At 38.0% G+C, this 12,608-nt stretch overlaps 1 long non-coding RNA gene across 4 annotated transcripts in view; it reads left to right on the top strand.

The window, feature by feature from the left end:
* Positions 1-12,608, top strand: part of LOC122221399 — a 75,581-nt gene that overhangs the window by 44,536 nt on the left and 18,437 nt on the right. The window lies entirely within an intron of this gene.

Below are 12,608 nucleotides of genomic sequence, written 5' to 3'. Positions count from 1 at the left end.
CAGAAAATGAAGCAAAAAATAAATAAATAAAATAGAAAAAAGAAAGAGGAAAGAAAGAAAAGATAGTGCCAAGTCTTTTTAATTGATGAATAATTTATGGATGATCAGCAGGAACATCCATCCAGGCAGCTGATTAAATGCAAAGTATTTTGATAAGCAGAGTTACCACCACAGGCCTCCAAGGAAAAGGAAGCATTTCCAGCAATCAATGTCAATTTATATATTGATGAGTGTTGCCCAGTCTCTTGCTAGCGGCCTATTTTCCCACACCATCTACCTTTATCACTGGCAGGAAAAGTTACCTCCTCTGTGAGTTTCATTCTCCTGTCAAAATGATGGAGGTTAAATGTGGATAAGAAAGGCAATTAAAATAGATCTGTCACAAGTATGCTATCCCAGTGTGCCATCCTGATTTCCTTCTCTAGTGTGAACTGCTACCAAAGGACGGTAATTGAAATTTGTCAATGTTGACAGTTGATGACTAATATGGAGATTTTCATTACATATCCCTCCTGGAATGAAAAGAGATGAGTGTGTATTAAACTCCAGATGGAGACATCCATAGGACAGAAAAATGCAGACACTACTCAAGCCAGCAGTGCAAAGACTGTTTGAGAACCCTAAGACCTTCTGAAATTACACTGTATGGAAACAGAGATGGCGTTAGTTTTCTTCATCTTCTGTCTGTGTAACCTCATCATGTTCAACATTACCATTAACCTCACAGCCCACTCATGTTGATATCACCTGGAGGCCCCACCCACTAACCTTTGGCAGAGTCAGTTTGAAAAGGATATAGGAGTTCTTCTACTTCTTCAAGTTTGAAAGTGTTGTGATTTTATAATATAGAAACCCAAGAGTCATTTCTATTATTAATTTGTTATTTTATATTTTCTATGTGGTCTTCCTACAAAAGAAATATGATTAATCATATAATTCTGCCAGAAGATACCAGGAAATCACCTTTAGTTAAAATTTTCTGAGTTTTGTCATTGGTCAAGACTGAATACTTATTTAAGTGGATTTCTGGTGTGTGAGACAGGAAGCCAAATGGCTCTAAGATTGTGGTTTCAATGTTCCAGCTAACTGTTGTTACATAACAAACTACCCCAAACAGAGTGGATGAAAACAACTTGTTTATTATATCCATTAATCTGTGGGTCAGAAATTTGGGCAGGGCTCAGCTGGGTGATTCTTGAGTTCCACGTGGCACTGACAGAGTTACCCCTATAGTATCCAGCTGGCAGACGCCCTGATCTGGAGAATCTAAGATGGCTTTACCCATATTTTTGGTCATATTAACTATATTTTCTTATTTTCTGTATTCTTGGCGCTCTGGAGGCATCTGGATCCTAGCTGACCTGGAAGACTGTCCCTCCCAGGGCTAGCCAATTCCTAAAGATAGCAAAGTACCACCATGCAAGATTACCCTTCATATGCAAACCAACCAATCCAAAGTTTGTATTCTCCACCCATCCCATTTATTAGTCTCTCATAGAGTATTTGTACTCAGGACCAATATTTCCCTGTCTAAATCACCTCACATCCAGGTACCAGACAAATAGGGTCAGTCCCTATACCTGAAGTCCACTGAAATTACTCAAATTAACAAATTTCTCTGCTTTCCCTGCCTCTTCCATTCCTGTCTGGGAAAGAAGAATAAGAAGGAGAACAAGGAGAAGAGGAGGAGAAGGGGGAAAGGGAAGGAGAAAAGAAAATAGAAAGAGAAAAATAAAAATAAAATACAGTAAAATAATAAAATAAAATAAAATAAAATAAAATAAAATAAAATAAAATAAAATAAAATGAATAAAAAGGGTGCCTGGGTGACTCATTTAGTCAAGCGTCATGATTTTATGGCTCATAAGATCGAGCCCCATGTCGGACTATGCACTGATGGTGCAGAGCCTACTTGGGATTCTCTCTCTCCTCTCTCTCTCCCACTCCTTCACTTGCATACATGTGCATGCACACGCTCTCGCTCTCTCTCCCTCTCAAAATAAATAAATATTTTTTAAATAAATAAATAAATACATAAATAAAAAGGGCCTCACCCATGTTTTCCCCTCATTCTTTCTGTCTCTTTACCAACCCCAGTGCTTCCCCATGTGGCCCTGCATGGCATGGCATGCCCCCTCCTCTTGGTGACTATGAGTTACTTCGTAACTATCTTTCCAATGGCAGTCATCTCCTGATCTGTTGGCCTCACTATTCCTGAATAATAATAAAACCTACACTGAAACTTAAAAAAAAGGAAAAACCCTAAAACAAAAAAAAAAATCCTTAGTGTCTTGGAAGAGATGACTAGAAGGCTGGCTCTGCTGAAACTATCATGTAGGGAACCAATACATGACCTCGAAGCAGTCATACTTCTCCAGAGGCTCTAGGCTCCCAGAGAAAGTGTTCCAAGAGCTCTTACCAGGAAGTTCAAGGCTTCTTATGACCTTGCCTTGGAAGTCTTGGAATGTCATATTCTCTAAATTGGTCAAGTCAATAGGTAAGCCCAGACTCAGTGGAGATGAATTAGCCTCCATCTCTCAATGAGCAGGGTAATAAAAAGTTTGCAACCATATTTAATCTATTACAAATAAGCTCACTTCAGTCAAGCCTTTATAGATCCCTAACTGAAAAATAGTGCTGGTGGTAATTCTAAAGGAATTCTAAGGAAAGTTGGTTTGTAATTTTGTGATCTCCTGGGGATTAGACAGCCTTGTCTAAGAGTGCTACCTAGGATTTCTGCAGGATTTCAGGCTGAGTTCTATCTGATTAGTGGAATCACTGGTGCAGAAAGCAAGAAATAAAAACAGCAGTGGTAGGGGAGCTCCTCTTCAGGAGATAAGCTCTGCTTGTAGTAGAAGTAACACAAATAAATGTCTCTTCTGATTTCATGGAGGGAGGAATGACATTATGATGATTATAAAGAGCTCAGAGATAGAGATAGGCGTGTGCAAATGCCCCTAATGAAACATTAGTGTTGGAATTGAATCCCATTTGTTTTCCAAACCACATGCTTTCTAAACATGTATTTGCATTTGGATATAATGAGTGTAATTTACTCTTACTGACCAAAATTACTTTATATGCTACAATGCTGAAGCTTTAAAGTGAATAACTCAGCTGATCAATCACTGGCATGCTAATGGCCCCCAATTTCACCAGGAGTGCTTCCCCCCAAGAGCAGCCAGCTAAGACCTCAGCCCCATGCCAAGAGTGCATTTAGAGTTCTTGAGTTCACTCAATCTCTGACGGAAATGTTGTCACCACCAAAGAAGAAGGGAGAAAAATGCAAAAGAAGACATGTTTTACTCTCCTTAGCCTCAATGAAGGACATTTATGTGTGACAAAACATTTTTTAAAATACTGTGCCTATTTATTTTGTATCAGCGTGTGGTAAAATATGAATACACCCAGAATCTAATTACATAAAGAATAGTACACAAGCAACTTCCTTACATTTCACCAAAAAAGAGCAGTCATACTGCTGGACTACATTCAAGAAGTCATTGCTTTCCTTTCACCAGACAATTGTGCTGTTTTACATAATCAGTATTCAGGGGATGGTATTTTGCTAATAGGCAAAATCCTACAGTGACAATTTAAATGGTTTGAAACATGCACGAGATAATTTAGAGTCACAGCTCTGCCAATTGCTAAACAAGTGCAGCAGGAATGTGGGCTTTCGATGCATCCTGAGTGCTGTTGGGGGAACAGGCTGTCCTGTTCAATCAAGGAAACTTTGCTCACATCAAGCTCAAGCCAGCTAATATCATCATTTCAGTCTCTTACTAGAGGAGATTAAGTGTCTTCACTGGGTAACTCCGTTGCTCACCATGGGTGGGAACAGAGAACAGGCAGATGATTTTTAGTGGTTAAGAGTGCAAACTCAGGCTATATAAAAATTTTAAAAAAATCTCGGTTTGAGTCCCAGTTCTACTGCCAATCAGTTCTATGAAGTTGGATAAGCAAGTTGATCTCTTTTGCACTGATTCTTCATCTTCATCTAGGGGGACTTACCCCCTAGAGCTGTAAGGGTTATTGAAATATTACATGTAAGACAGCACAAAGTCTGACAAATTGTAAGTACTCCATAAAAGTTAACGTCTATGGCTTAAACTGGAAAATTAATATAATTTGGAACTGATGAACCCGACATGAATGGGTTTTAGGCTAATTAGTGAATCTCCAGTAAATGCGACAAAATTCTGAATTTTTCTGGGAAAAAGTTTCATGGCTTTCATTAAAGTCTCAAGTGGGATTATAACAACAAGAAGAAAAAGTAATAACCATTTTCTTATGTATTTTTCAGTATAGAAAAGTTATGTCTATGAACCTTCAACAAATTCTTGACATTTTACTAAGTATCAGCCACCATGCTAAATTTTGCAGCTATAACACTGAGTCGAAGTGCCTTTCCTTAAGGAGGTGGGTGTGGAGAAAGGGTGAATAGACATTGGTAACTAATCCATTAATATGTGTGAAATGTGATAAATATTATGGAAGTGAAGAGGGGGACACGTAAAGTAGAGGAAAGTAATCTAGATAGTTTTTAGGTAGTGTGCTCAAGCCTAAGAGTTGACCAGATTTGGCTACTGGTGGACAAGAGCTCAGTGTCCCCACACTTGTCTGAGGTGGACACAGATGGTGGCTGCCCACCTGGACCATGTGATTGGAGCTGTGTGTGCATCTGCTATCTTTCTTCAGGAGTCCTCCTCAGAGCCCACTCCTCACGGAAGTAATCCTGTGCTCCCACTGATTTGCACCTAGATGTACCACACAGCTGGCCCTTTCTTCTTCTTTTAGGATTGATTTATTTCAAAACCTCAACATAGTGGGAGCATAACACACATTTATTTTTCCCCAAAACTGCCCCCTACCAGACTATTTCATGTCCCCTTTCCTAAACAACAACAACAAAAATTTTATAACAGTTTAGAGTAACAGATGCTAACTAGACTTATTATTATGGTGATCATTTTGCAAATTATAAAGATATTGAATCATTGTGTCATACACCAGAAACTAACATGATGGTATATATAAATATACTTCAATTAAAATTTTGTATTTATATTTTTAAAATGTCTATAAATAAATATAAAATAAAAATGCAAATAAATAAATAAAAATAAGTGTGTCTATACACAGATACAAGTTTATATAAATGTGTTAATAGATTATAGAATATTTGCTCTTTTTTGGGTGGCCTTTCATTTTCTTTTGCTTTTTTTTTTCCCACTTCTGCCTCTCCCTCTTGACTACATTACTGCCCCAATAACACTGCCCTTATTAACAATTCAGCTCGTATTATGTAAAAGTCTACATGAAATTGTATCATTATTCATGCTTATAAGCTCATATCTTGTGTTTGTGTATCAAAAATAGAATCATACAACACTTTTCTACATCTTGTTCATCTTAGTTAATATATTATAGACATTCCTCCAAGGTAATTATTACAGTTCTATTCAATTTTTTTTAACAGTGCCTTTTTCTGTGCAAACCTATTTTTTTTAATTTATTCTCAATTTGCTAACATGCAGTGTAGTCTTGGCTTGGTGAGTAGATTCCAATGATTCATCACTTACATATAACATCATATACATCACATACATATAATATATATAACTTGTTGGGATGTTGCTCATCCCAACAAATGCCCTCCTTAAATCCCATCACACATTTTTCCCATCCCTATCAACCCTCAGTTTGTTTTCTGTATTTAAGAGTCTCTTATGGTTTGCCTCTCTCTCTGTTTTTATCTTATTTTTCCTATCCTTCCCCTATGATCACCTGTTCAGTTTCTCAGATTCCACATATTAATGAAATCATATGATATGTGTCTTTCTCTGACTGACTTATTTCGCTTGGCATAATACCCTCTAGTTCCATCCATGTTGTTGCAAATGGCAAGACTTCATTCTTTCTCATCGCAGAGTAGTATTCCATTGTATATATACACACCACATCTTTATTCATTCATCAGTTGATGGACATTTGGGCTCTTTCCATAATTTGGCTATTGTTGAAAGTGCTACTATAAACCTTGGGTACATGTACCCCTTCAAATCAGTACTACTGTATCATTTGGATAAATTCCTAGTAGTGAAGGTCATAGGGCAATTCTATTTTTAATTTTTTGAGGCACCTCCACACTGTTTTCTAGAGTAACTACACCAGTTTGCATTCTCACCAACAGTGCAAGAGGGTTCCGCTTTCCTCACATCCTCCCCAATATCTGTTGTTCCCTGAGTTGTTAATTTTAGCCACTCTGACCAATGTGAGGTGATATCTCAGTGTGGTTTTGATTTGATCTCCCTGATGAATGGCAACGTTGAGTATCTTTTCATGTGTCTGTTTGCCACCTGGATGTCTTCTTTGGAAAAGTGTCTATTCGTGTCTTCTGCCCATTTCTTCACTGAATTGTTTTTCGGATGTTGAGTTTAGTAAGTTCTTTATAGATTTTGGATACTAACCCTTTATCCAATATGTCATTTACAAACATCTTCTCCCTTTCCATCGGTTGCCTTTAGTTTTGTTGATTGTTTCCTTTGCTGTGCAGAAGCTTTTTATCTTGATGAAGTCCCAATAGTTCATTTTTGCTTTTATTTCCCTTGCCTTTGGAGACATGTCAAGTAAGAAGCTGCTGTGGCTGTCAAAGAGGTTGCTGCCTGTTTTCTTCTGTAGGATTTTGATGGTTTCCTGTCTCACATTTAGATTTTTCATCCATTTTGAATTTATTTTTGTGTATGGTCTAAGAAACTGATCCAGTTTCATTCTTCTGTGTTTTGCTGTCCAGTTCTCCCAGCACCATTTCCTAAAGACTGTCTTTTTTTCCAGTGGATACTCTTTCTTGCTGTGTCAAAGATTAGTTGGCCATATATTTGTGGTTGTGGGACCATTTCTGTGTCTCTCTTCTATGTCTGTTTTTGTGCCAACACCATACCGTCTTGATGATTACAGCTTTACAATAAAGCTAAAGTCTGGGATTGTGATGCCTCCAGCTTTGGTTTTCTTTTTCTTTTCTTTTTTTAAAAAAATTTTTTTTAACCTTTATTTATTTTTGAGACAGAGAGAGACAGAGCATGAACGGGGGAGGGTCAGAGAGAGGGAGACACAGAATCGGAAGCAGGCTCCAGGCTCTGAGCTGTCAGCACAGAGCCTGACGCGGGGCTCGAACTCACGGACCGTGAGATCATGACCTGAGCTGAAGTCAGACGCTTAACCGACGAGCCACCCAGGCGCCCCTGGTTTTCTTTTTCAACATTACTTTGTCTATTTGTGGTCTATTGTGTTTTCATATAAATGTTAAGAATGCTGGGGCACCTGGGTGGCTCAGTGGGTTAGGCATCCGACTTTGGCTCAGGTCATGATCTCACGGTTTGTGGGTTTGAGCACCGCGTAGGGCTCTGTGTTGACAGCTCAGACCCTGGAGCCTGCTTCGGATTCTGTGTCTCATTCTCTCTCTGCCCCTACCCCACTTGTGCTCTGCCTCTCAAAAATAAATCAATGTAAAAAAAATGTTAAGATTGTTTGTGCTAGCTCTGGTAAGAATGCTGGTGCTATTTTCACTGGGATTGCATTGAATGTATAGATTGCTTTAGGTAGTATTGACATTTTAACAAAAATTTTCTGTCAATCTATGAACATAGAATGTTGTGTCTTCTTCAATTTCCTTCATAAGCTTTCTATAGTTTTCAGTGTACAGATCTTTTACCTCTTTGGTTAGGTTTACTCCTAGGTATTTTATAGTTTTTGATGCAGTTGTAAATGGGCTCGATTCCCTGAAATCTCTTTCTGTTGCTTCATATTGGTGTAGTAAAATACGACCAATTTCTGTACATTGATTTTATATCCTATGACTTTGTGGAATTCTTGTATCAGCTCCAGCAGGTTTTGGGGGAGTCTTCTGGGTTTTCCATGTAGAGTATCACGTCATCTGCGGAGAGTGAAATGTTGACTTCCTTGCCAATTTGGATGCCTTTTATTTCATTTTGTTGTCTGATTGCTGAGGCTAGGACTTCCAACACTATGTTAAACAACAGTGATGAGAGTGGACATCCCTATTGTGTTTCTGACCTCAGGGGTAAAGCTCTTAGTTTTTCCCCCATTGAGGGTGGTATTAACTGTGGGCCTTTCATATATAGCTTTTATAATATTAAGGTATGTTCCTTCTATCCCAACTTTCTTGAGGGTTTATTAAGAAAGAATGCTGTATTTTGTCAAATGATTTTTTCTGCATCTATTGACAGGATCATATAATTATCCTTTCTTCCATTAATGTGATGTATCATGTTGATTGATTTCCAAATATTGAACTAGCCCTACAGCCCAGGAGTGAATCCCACTTGATCATGGTCAATAATTCTTTTAATATACCTTTGAATTTGATTTGCTAGTATCTTGTTGAGAATTTTTGCATCCATGTTAATCAGGGATATTGGCCTGTAATTCTCCTTTTTAGTGGGGTCTTTGGTTTGGAATCAAGGTAATGCTGACTTGAAAGAGTCTGGAAGCTTCCATTCCATTTCTATTTTTTGGAACAATTTGAGAACAATAGGTATTAACTCTGCTTTAAATGTCTAGTAGAATTCCCTTGGGAAGCCATCTGGCCCAGGACTCTTATTTGTTGGGAGATTTCTGATAACAGATTCAATTTCTACCTTGGTTAATTGTTCAAATTTTCTATTTCTTCCTGAGTTTTGATAGTGTGTGGGTGTCTAGGAATTTGTCTATTTCTTCCATATTGTCCAGTTTTTGACATATAACTGTTCATAGTATTCTCTAATAATTGTTTGTATTTCTGTGGTGTTGTGATCTCTCCTCTTTCATTTATGATTTTATCTATTTGGGTCCTGTCTCTTTTCTGTTTGAGAAGTCAGGGTAAGGTTTTATAAATTTTGTTTATTCTTTCAAAAAACCAGCTCTTAGATTTATTGATCTGTTCTCCTGTTTTATTTTGTTTGATTCTATATTGTTTATTTTTGCTCTAATCTTTATTATTTCTCTTCTTCTGCTGGTTTTGGGCTTTCTTTGTTGCAGAGTTTCTAGCTCCTTTAGGTGTAAGGTTAGGTTGTATATTTGGGGACTTTCTTGCTTCTTGAGATAGGCCTGAATTGCAATGTATTTTCCTCTTAGAACTGTCTTTGCTGCATCTCAAAGGGTTTGGACTCAAACCCTTTGGACAAAGGGTTTCATTTTCATTTACTTCCATATATTTTTTAATAACTTCCTGTTTGACCCATTCATTCTTCAGCAGGATGTTCTTCAACCTCCATGTATTTGGGGGCTTTCCAAAATTTTTCTTGTGGTTGATTTCAAGTTTCATACCAGTGTGATCTGAAAATATGCCTGGTATGATCTCAATCTTTTTATACTTGTTGAGGGCTATTTTGTGACCCATTATGTGATCTGTTTTGGAGAATGTTCCATGTGCACTCGAGAAGAATGTGTATTCTGCTGCTTTTGGATAAAAAGTTCTGAATATATCTCTTAAGTCCATCTTGTCCAATGTGTGATCCAGAGCCATTGTTTCATTAATTGATTTTCTGCCTAGATGATATATCCATCGATGTAAGTGGAGTATGAAAGTCCCCTACAATCAGGGTACTATCATCTATACATTTATTTATGTTTGTATTTAATTGATTTATATATTTGGGTACTTCACATTGGGGGCATAAACATTTATAATTGTTAGCTGTTTTTGATGGCCTTTTAACCATGATATAATGCTCTTCTTCATCTCTTATTACAGTATTTGTTTTAAAATCTAGTTTGTGTGATGTAAGTATGGATACTCTAGCTTTCTTTTTATGTCCAGTAGCATGATAGATGGTTCTTCATCCCCTCACTTTCAATCTTCAGGTGTGCTTAGGTATAAAATGAGTCTTTTGTAGGCAGAATATAGATAGATCTTATTTTTTTATCCATTCTGATACCCTATGTCTTTTGATTGGGTAATTTAGTCCATTTACATTGAGAGTTATTATTGAAAGATGTGGATTTAGTGCCATTGTGTTATCTGTAGGTTTTGTGTTTGTGGCGATGTCTCTGGCCCTTTGTATTTTTTGCAGCATTCCACTCAGAGTTCCCCTTGGGATGTCCTGCAGGGCTGATTTAGTGGTCATAAACTCCTTTAGTTTTTGTTTGTCTGGGAAAGCCTTTATCTCTCCTTCTATCCTGAATGACAGCCTTGCTGGATAAAAGCTTCTTGGCTGCCTATTTTTCCTACTCAGCACATTGACTATTTCCTGCCACTCCCTTCTGGCCTGCCAAGTTTTGGTGGACAGGTCTGCTACTACCCTTATGTGTCTATCCTTGTTAGCTAAGGCCTGTTTGTCCCTCTCTGCTTTCAGAATTGTCTCTTTATCTTTGTATTTTGCCAGTTTCACTATGATATGTCATGGTGTTGACCTGTTTTTGTTGATTTTGAAGCGAGTTCTCTGTGCCTCTTGGACTTGGATGCCTGTTTGCTTCCCCAGATTAGGGAAGTTCTCAGCTATAACCTTCTGCCCCTTTCTCTTACTCTTCTTCTGGAACTCCTATGATATGGATATTATTTCATTTCACGGAATTACTTAACTCTAATTCTCTCCTTGTGGTCTAGTAATTTCCTTTCCCTCTTTTTATCAGCTTCATTATTTTCCATAATTTTATCATCTGTTTCACCTAATCTCTCATCTGCTTCCTCCATCCTTGCTGTCACTGTATCTAGCTTATTTTGCATCTCATTTATAGCATTTCATAATTCATCATGACTATGTCTTAGGTCTCTGATCTCTGCTGAGATTATAGATAGATTCTCTACTGTCATCTATGCTTTTTTCAAGCCCAGCTCTTAGTCTTATGACTGTTATTCCAAATTTTTCTTCAGACATATTGTTTATATCTGTCTTGAGCAATTCTCTGTCATTTCTTCCTGGGTTTTCTTTTGAGGAGAATTCTTCCATTTTGTCATTTTGGCTAGGTTTCTGTCTTTTACATGCTTTAATAGCTTGTTATGTGTCTTGCACCTGTGAACGCTACTATATTAAAAAAGGGTCATACACTGTCTAGGGCCTGGCACTTGAAGAAGCGTTTTTGGAGTGTGTTGTGTGCACTCTGTTGTTGCGTTTTGACTGCTCTATCCCACTGGTCAATCCTCTGCAAAACTCCTCCTTGTGTGTAGTGATGGAGTGTTCGGACCTTCCACCAGGTGTGCTTTGATTTGTTCATTGAAGTAACCCTCGATCCCACCAAACTGTCTCCTTCCACCTGTGGAGATCCTTCTGCCAGTCCACAGATTGATTTCCTTGGTGTTCCAAGTGATCTGACTTCGATACAGCTGTGTTGAAGGGACAAGGGAACTCCTGCTCCCCCTACTTCTCCACCATCTTAACTCCCCCTGTATTTAATTTTTTAATGGCTGCATAACATTCCATGATATGATATATCATGTTATATCATGATATATCATGTTATATAAAAATTAATGATTGTTTCAGTAATTATTCTAATGTTATGTACTTACCTTTCCCATGGTTTTATACCATGAACAACTTGGCAATAAGTACCCCTGTCCATATACTCCTATATACTGGAAATTTCCAAGAAAGGCTCTGCTTAGTCAAAAAGTACATATCTTTGTAATTTTATTAGCTACAGGCAATTTGTTTCCCAAAACAACTCAACAACCCACTTTTTGTTCCCCTCATCAGTATGTGTGTGATACTCAGTGTTAGCTGCTGTGTCCTATTCCCAGCCTCAACCCTGCCCCAAAAGACTTCACCCTGCCAGGTGTTGCATGAGTCACAGTCCACGAAATTTCACCACCCTGCAGATCCTATGCCTTGAATTCCACTTTATCATTTAACAAATATTTATTGAGCTTCTACTACATGGCTGTCACTTTGTTGGGCACCTTAGAATACAGACGTAAACAAGAGAACTGAAAGCAACTACAAGTGAATGCTACCAAAAGCAAGTTTGAAGTGCTGAGAAGAATTTTTAGGGAAAGGTCACCTAGTCTGGGGACACTTTCCTGAGGGAAGAAATAGTCAACATTTTTGGTCTTTTTTAAAACTCATTGTATTGGCTTCCTATGGCTGTTATAACACATTACCACAAATTTAGTGCCTTGAACACTTTGCTCCCTTTTGTGCCTGTATATTAGTTTCTTGATGTGACTCCAATAAATTACCACAAACTCGGTGCTTAAAAATAATAGGCAGTCATTCTCTCACAGGCCAGAAATCTGAAATTGGTATAAAATCAAGGTGTCAGCAAGACTATGCTCCCTCCAAATACACTAGGGGAGAACTTGGTCATTGTATCTTTTAACTTCTGATCGCCACTGGCATTCCTTGGCTTGTGGCTGAATGCCTCCAATCTCTGCCTCTCTGCTCACATTACCTTCTCCAATTCTGTCTGTCTCAACTCTCCCTCTGTTTCTCTCTCATAAGAATACATGTGATTGCATTTAGGGACCACATGGAATAATTCAGAATAATCTCATCTATCTCATGTCAAAATCCTTAATCCCATCTGCAAAGCCATTATTTGTCATTTGAAGCACTATTCACAGGCTTTGTGGATTAGGTCATTGGTATGTCTCAGGGGAAGGAGAAGGG

Source organism: Panthera leo, chromosome B3, assembly GCF_018350215.1.
Source record: "Panthera leo isolate Ple1 chromosome B3, P.leo_Ple1_pat1.1, whole genome shotgun sequence".
NCBI lineage: Eukaryota > Metazoa > Chordata > Mammalia > Carnivora > Felidae > Panthera > Panthera leo.
This window is presented reverse-complemented; position numbering and strand designations above follow the sequence as displayed.